Below are 8,498 nucleotides of genomic sequence, written 5' to 3'. Positions count from 1 at the left end.
TTCATTTATGTGATATCATCACCAACGACCTCCTAGTTCAATTTCATCTTTCATCGAAATGGGGAATGCAAGCTTCTTTTGCCCGACAATTTATATAAACCATTTACACAGTTAATAAATTATGCCGAGCTAAGTTTTGAAAAGAAAATTATGTAAAGAGTGGCACAAATACAATAAATCTGGCATCTAGCTACATTTCTTCCAAAGTGTATTGACCATCTACTGCTAGTCTTTCTTCAGTTTCGAACCGTAGCGCAGCAGACCCCGAGAACCAGGCTGGTCTTTATTCGATGGTGTTGGGAGCAACATCCCAAAGGAACAGCAGCCGCCAACTACTTAAATATAGATATTTATTTTTGATATAATTCTAAGCGAATATTAATCGTTATTTCTTTTTCAAAATGTACACATGTTTTCAATTAATTTCCTGTAAAATGGTGTACTCGGCGCTTTTAAGAATTAAATCAAGTTTCAAGTTTCTTACCCAGGTTGTGTAATACCCAGGGGCAAACGTATTTGTATTTTCCTTCTCATTTCTTTTAAACATTTTCGTCGTCACTGCAACAAGTAACAGAGTAACAATAGTAACAGAGTAATCATTGTAGCTGCTTCTGTTTGTTCCATTAAAAATATTCTGGTGATTATTATTTTAGTAATTGAAGTTGTTTTGACATGGCTGTCTTGGTTGTTTCATTAAAACATGTTACCTAGTATTGTCATCCATTCCCCTAACGAATGCGCCCATTGGGTTCACGTACGTCTGTATTTCCTAACAGGCCCTTCGTCTTGGTCACAGGCACACTGTACTGCAAAGGGGTTGCGCAACAGAAATTGAATTAAATTAAATGAAATGGAGAGACGTTTACTACGTCATCCGAAACCACCAACAACGCTACAGAACTCCGCCAGATCCTTCCTCCGCTATTGAATGATCTTCCCAATGAATTTCATCAACGTTTGGTGACCCCAACGAAGGCCTGCATCGATGCACAAGGTGGACATACTCGCTTCTGACCGTGTGAACGTTCTGGTGAACCTACTGTTCTCTCTTGTTGCTCATTTGCAGGTGCGCTGTTCTTATGGACCTTTGATCGTTGAACCTTGAAACATTTGTTTTTCCTTGTAATAACATTTTATTCGCGGCAATAATAGTTTGACACTGATTCTGTTTGTTGGGTATGTATTACAGAATTTTTGCCATTGAATTCTTGCCGATTCCAACACTGCTTGAATTTGTTCATTCTGGTAATGGGAATCATACGTCATGGCTGTGCTATAGCAGCTATTGATTAACGATCATTTTCCGTAATGAATGATTTTATAGAAATATTTCTTTTACCAGGCTCCTCCGTCTGAGAGTATGGCTCAACATGGTACTGGGAGACTGAAGTCCGCACCGTCGCCTAGAACCACTCAACATGATTTAGAGGGACCTCCAAAGTCCACACTTTCGTCTAGTTCCACTCAGCAGGATACGGAGAGACCTCCAAAGTCTGCACCTTTTACAGGTTCCACTCAAAATAGCACAGAGAGACCTTCTGCCAATAGAGGTGCAACTCGAGACACGGAACCAGCTGGAAAAACAAATGATTCAGATCAATTTGAGTGAGTTTGCTTTACCGGAATGAAAATGTTTTTATAGACGGTTAACAATAAATATTCATTGACTTTGAAAATTTCAATTCCCTTGGTGAAGAAATCAAAGGCGGTCTATCTTGATGAAACAACGAGTGACCAGGATCAGTACATGGGTTTTACAGTATAGTATTTCTTTCTGTTTGCCAGTTTTTGGGACGTATTCCGGACTGTTGACACAGAAGTAGTTCGGAAGGATGCCAACAATGAGGTGACTTTAAAGGTCATCAGATGCACAGTTTACTTCCTGCTGTTCCTGATCCTTCTTTGCGCATGCGTGGCACAGCGAGTTGGTCTGATGGTCCTGCTCTCCAACATTCCAGCAGCTCCTTACACAGGCAGTGCAGGGAAGGCAAGGACTGAAATTTCACGGTTTAACAGCAATACCTGTACACATTTTATATGCTTCCGATTCAAAATATTGCAATAATGTTTTTTCAACATATAGAACGTCAACATCAGTGAATCGAAATATGTTAGCAAAGAATGCCTTTTGTGATTCCAGGACGAACACAGTATGGGATCGACCTACATTCAGATTGTCCACTACTTCCACCTCACCATAGCAGTGTGTGTTCCTTACATGCTTACCTCCCTTGTGTCATTCTTCAAATGGCAGATTGGAACATTCCCAACTCCAGGCGTCCTAACGTGGATCACGGTATGAACATAACCATTGAAAGTTAAAAAAATGAGAACATACCATTTTTTGTGTGGACAACAACTTCTTTTATTCTTTGTAATTCTTTTTTTCTTCTTGCTCCTTCATCAGGTGAATACTGAGTAAGCATCCATCCATCAAACCCACCCATCCATCCATCCATCAAACCCACCCACCCATCCATCCATCCATCCATCAAACCCACCCATCTATCCATCCATCCATCAAACCCACCCATCTATCCATCCATCCATCCAACATCCACGGGCTGAGTGTGATAACAAGGGACAGACCATGATAACGATATAACAATCAATTGTCAATTTATGGTTGACGATATGATAAAAGTGAGTGAGTGAGTATGGTTTTACGCCGCTTTTAGCAATAAGGCCGGGTGGGACAACTTGGGAATGGCCAGCGAGTCCTAACTTGGCACATAGAAGGAAGCGAGCTACAAAGACATATTTTATATCATTGGAAAGATCTCGAGGAGATGAACTCAGAAAGTTCATGTGCCAGTGCGCGCACGTGTTCATAAGCTCACAAATGGGCTCTGAAAATGCATTTCTGCAGAAATTACTGACAGAATTAATTTTTTCCGCAGAAATTTCTGGCAGATTTTTTTTTTACCGCAGAAATGTCTGGCAGAATTTTTTATTTCACTACCAGAATTATCTTAATTGAAAAATATTAGACACCATTTGAGGATAATTCAATATGGACTTTATTTAAATGATGTTACTTTCTCCTGTAAACAACTTCAAGTTGGAGGGGATAATGGTTCCCAGAAGTAGATCGCCGCACAAATCTTACAAGGCATATTTTAACATCTTATCAAGACGAAATGAAAATAAAAATAATATGGTGATTTTTTTTTTCATCTTTTATTCACGTTCTGTATAACATGAGTTTCACTGGACGAAGTTACAGTCATTTCATGTTAGACATGAGCCCTGTTGCCAAATGTTTCAGAGATAGATCCTCTCGGAGAAATATGTGTCCTATATATAGATATAAATATTTGTCAGGGTTGAGATTGCGATCTGATCGGAGATTCTACCAGTAGAGACTTCGCAGTCTTTACCAGTATCCTACTAGTAGAGATTGAAATCGGATCCTACCGGTCAGATCCGACTCTACCAGTACAATTTCCAATTCAACTGGTAGAAACCCTGATTGTTCTGTAGGCAAACAACACTTTATTTGCTGAACAATAATATTCATTTGTTATGCATGTTATTTTAATATGTGAAAAATGTAAAGAAATTCAAATAATTCCATATCAATGTATCTCACTTTAATACAAATTGCATTAATTGATAATGTCCTAATCATGACCATTTTGTAGATACAAACTATGGTTTCACATATGAAAAAATCATATGAAGGATCAGAATGGAGCTTCCACTGGTAGAGATTGCAATTGCATAGGTTATTCTATATAATAAGTTTCTACCAGTACAGACTCCGCATGCAATCTCTACCCTTGCATATATATCATCTCTCTATATATACATTGTATATAGTTAAGGTGAATGAATTCATGTATTCAAATCATTGAACGCTTATTATTAGCATATATTCTGAACAACATGAAAAACCCTCAGTCTTTTCCTATAAATATAAATGCATTCAATACGTTTGGACACATACTAGATACATAATAACAATATTTGATCATTTACATATTCCTAGAAATGCCTCCATCAACACGCTCAACATGACCAGCGTACCGAACTGAGATGATAAACAATACCTAAGCGACAATGTATCACTGTTCAAAGTGACAATACCCGAGAAAATCTAATTGTTTTCACACCTGATAATTTGTTGTTTATGGGGCTGTCCCTACAAGCGGCCACCGTCCTGGTTCGGTTGTCCCTGGTGGCCACAGCAATTAACAATTGCGTAAACACCAGATGATGATATTTTGTTGATTGTAGGAAGACATTAACAGAGAACTTTGTAATGAAACATACATTTGGTCCGCACAATTAAATTTCACAAGTTATAACTTTATAAATATTCTCTTTCATGTATTCAAAATACTTTTTTTCTAAACGATGCATAGTTTGATAGTTTATCCATGTATATTGTGGTATTACACAAATATGATATTAAGCAGCATGCGCAAACATATTTAAGTCATATGTCTGCACCCCCAAGTACTTACAATGTCGTATCGGAAATATTCATTGTCCTGCAGCAACAACAGGTGTGCATTGTCTGCCGATTTCAAATAACAATATCAACCGGCATACCATGCAGATTTTATGTGGTACAGGAAAAGGTAGGCAACGGCTCAGTGTCCAAGCAAACATATGTTGCTGGGTAATCTACGATAAGGGTTACTATAATTCATTGCAAATGACAAAACTCTATTAGAGAGGGGTAATCATAATTATCAAAAGGAGCAGGTGCCCACTCTTTGCACAGATCAGACTTTACAGGGAATAAGTAAAACAACATGTAGGCGAGCATCAAAGGGATTAACAGCAACAACTATAGGATAGGGTAATAAAGCAGTGACAACAGGGGGAAGTCAAATGTCCAAGAGGTAGAAAATATACATGGCTGGAATGCTCTGCTAAGTTGTTGCTATCAGTTCATTGTATGCAGATGGGATGAGATATCCTTCATCTCTGTTGATGGAGGGCTTGTGTCCGCGGATTTGAACTGCTTAATCCATGTTGATGTATATATAAGTCTGCTACGGCACCTCAGTCTCGCTTGACAACGGTATAATAATCTATACTGAAACGCCGCATCCTATATAATATAGACGTTGTCATCCATGAAGCGAAAATGTGTTGAAAGAACGATATGAATGTAAGTCACTAACGTGAGGCTCTAAAATCATATGGTGGTGTGCAAATCATATGCGTTTAATTCGTGATTGGTATATTTTCTCATGATATTATTGTATGAATAATCGTTTCCTTTCACACTCGTATTACAACACAAATCATAAAATAGATAAGATCTATATATTATGATCTCGGTAGCAACAGCATGGAGCGTGTTGTTCAGTGACAAAACAATGTGAAAATTCATCGAGGAGATACTTTGTCCTTAACCACCTCAGCATATATACTATACTTCACGGCAATGACGATTTATCTCCTTTCGACAAGAAATCCGTTCAGAATTATATAACTGAAACTAACCGCTTTACGGAATTCAAGTAACAACCTGTAAACATTAAATGCACTTGGAGTCTTATTCTTTATTTTCTTTTCTTTCTTTTCTTTTGTTTTGATTCATTCATTAATGTCCTAATGTCTGCTCCATAGAATTAAGTCAAAATAATAACGAACTATATGCGGAGAAGCATTGACATAGGCCATATGGCCTGTTTGCTAATCCTATTTCCATTTTGTTATGTCGTGTATTATGAAAAATGTAAACATTAATGGAAATTTTTAAAAATACTGTTTAAATCACAATACTGTATAAATCTCGAACAACCTCTGCGTTTTGCAGGTATATATCGTAGCTCTTTCCAAACGTATTCATCAAGTTTCATTCGCCATTTTTTCTAAGAAAATTTTGATACCTTTTCGATAGAACGTAGACATTATAGTTTGTTAGGCCACTGACTTCAAAATACTGACTTTATGCATTTCATTTGTGCAATGGTACATTATGTTTAGCACTATCTATGTGCACAAACCAGCCGTTTCAACACATTACCTGAAGAGATATTTTCATAAGCAAGTTTTGCTCTTTTACTGATCCAATGTATAGGTTGTTTATTGCAACGGCAGTGTTAGGTAAACAAGAGATGTGGATGAATGAATCATTAGGACTGGTATATTTTCAAACAATTTAACACGATATTTTGTAGGAATCCCCTGGGTGACTAACATCATTTCAAAAAATCAGTGGTGACTCGACATTCACAATTGTCTCTAATTTCCCAGGAATGCGACAGCAAAATTGCTAATAAAAGCATACGGTCTTTTTGATAGCAACTTCTTGTTAATTGGGTTCAGGCTCATAACGCCGACCTTTCGACCAAACTTTACGGTTGAGTGAAATATAAAGGTCGACGTCCTGAGACTAGTTTCATTTTGCCAATTAATAATGGATTACGAGGACAATGCAGGATCAAAGAGTTGTTAGAAGAGGATAATCCGGATTATGTGGATGAGAGCGCACCTAATGAGAAGATGACAACAGATGACAGATTTTTATCAGTTGACAGATTTTAGCATTTTTAATGAATACATGTACATCGTAAATTCCTATAGCATTTTTTCACAGATTTTAACCTAAATGCAATAGGTGGGATGCAGAATCAGCAAACTGCCTCACGGACAGTGTTCCTTGTTCAAGCTGGGGACAAATGTCATCCAGTCGTCGCTCCAAATCCCTGTATTTCCTCTTCTTGGACGGACGCTTCTGGCCAGCCGCATACTGGACCAACTTGTTTTCGGTGTTGGTCTGTTCTCGTGACAGCAACGACACAATCTCGAAAATGTTTGGATGAGCCTTGCCGACATATTTCTTCAGGCGTGAATGCCACCCTTCTGGGTGGTTGTTTGTTCTTGGCCCATCTGTGTTGTGGTGGTTCCATTGCGTCATGTGCAGATCTCCCTCCACCCAGAAGTTGGTCATGTAGTCTCCGAGTTGTCGGCAGCGGTCTTCATCAGTCTTTTGCAGTACATATCCAAGATATCCAGTCTCGTTTTCTCCTGGTGACTCTGTACATGAACCCGCCAACAACCAAGTAACGACTGCCGCGAGCTGTAGGGATGAATCTCTGATCGAACGGTGCATTTGCCATTTCGAAATCGAATGTGAATCCTTTTGCCATTCCATAGATATTTATACCAAAGATATGAACAGTGTTCAATATTGGCACTCTGCTAAGTGTTATTGTAAACTTTTCAATCAACTGGAAGTGATATGTGCGACGAGTTCACCTTATCAAATCATCTAGAGTAGATTATCCGCAACGCTAATTAAGCCTAATCAGAACCTAACCTTCAAAGGAAACCGCAGGTCGGCGTCCTGAGACTAGTAGAAAATCGAAAGGTCGGCGTCCTGAGACGACACCGTTAATTGCAAAGAGCAACGTTTCTGTGTAGGTTCTCACACCATGTTCAAGCTAACGGTGACAAAAACCAAGTGATTAAAATGATCGAATGCTGTGACAAACATCGTGTACTTGAATAACAAGGGGTAGATAATTGGACGAGGCCAGGTGGGAAGTAAGAACAATAAATAGCACAGCCATGAAGCCGATAAGCAGGACGGATTAAGTTGTAAAAACAGTCATAAAAAACGGGTGCTGATTGAAGTCTATAGCTTGGTCAGCTCTTCGTAGGCTATGGTATGTAGTACCCTTCGTCAGTCACTACATTCACAGCGCTCGTCACACGTTGCTTTATGCAAAGAACAAGAAGTTGCTATTAAGAAGCCGCATGCTAGAATGCCAATGAAACATACAATCATAATTGCTGTTCATGACGTTGTTGTATAATTTGTATATATATATATACAACCTACTTTATCTGACCTCGTACACCTGAAACATAGTGTATCGAATAGGTCCAACACAGAACTGAACCAAAACATCTAATGTCATGATGATATGAATTGCTTAAATTCCTCAAACCGGTCTTTGAGGTAATAACAGAAGTGTATATAGTTTTAGTTTCCTGATCATGAATCAGTTATTGTCATTCTGATGCAAATACCCCAAACCCAACAAGATCAGATCCAGATCAGTTGATCACACTGATTGCTAATTACCTAGAATAAACAAGAAGTGGCCCACACGCAGGTGTCTCATAAATTATCTGATACAGGTGAAAGGACGGTCAAATACACACTCTCCCAAATAATTAGCCATTACGAGTATTTACACAGGACGGTATTTGTCGGGATCGTTTATTACTGCTGTCTAGAACACATGTTTTCTACCCGCATTACGTTATTACACAACATAATGCAGGATTTGAAGAAGTGAAACATTTCAAGTTTTATACAATATGTATATACATGCATCCCTGTATCAGGTCACAACATTATAATATTGTAATCAGAACCCTTGACCTAAACACTCACCACTTGCCTACTACCTATGGAAGATTCGTTCTGTTAGTTCATTCCCGGGAAGTCGACAACTGTGATGTTTAAAACAACAAATCAGTGGAGCATGCAAGGATTTTCAAGTCGACTGCCTCTGGAGAAC

Source organism: Haliotis rubra, unplaced genomic scaffold, assembly GCF_003918875.1.
Source record: "Haliotis rubra isolate DU_JTF1 unplaced genomic scaffold, ASM391887v1 Scf113, whole genome shotgun sequence".
Taxonomy (NCBI): domain Eukaryota; kingdom Metazoa; phylum Mollusca; class Gastropoda; order Lepetellida; family Haliotidae; genus Haliotis; species Haliotis rubra.
The sequence above is the reverse complement of the archived record's forward strand: the minus strand, read 5'-3'. Positions refer to the sequence as shown.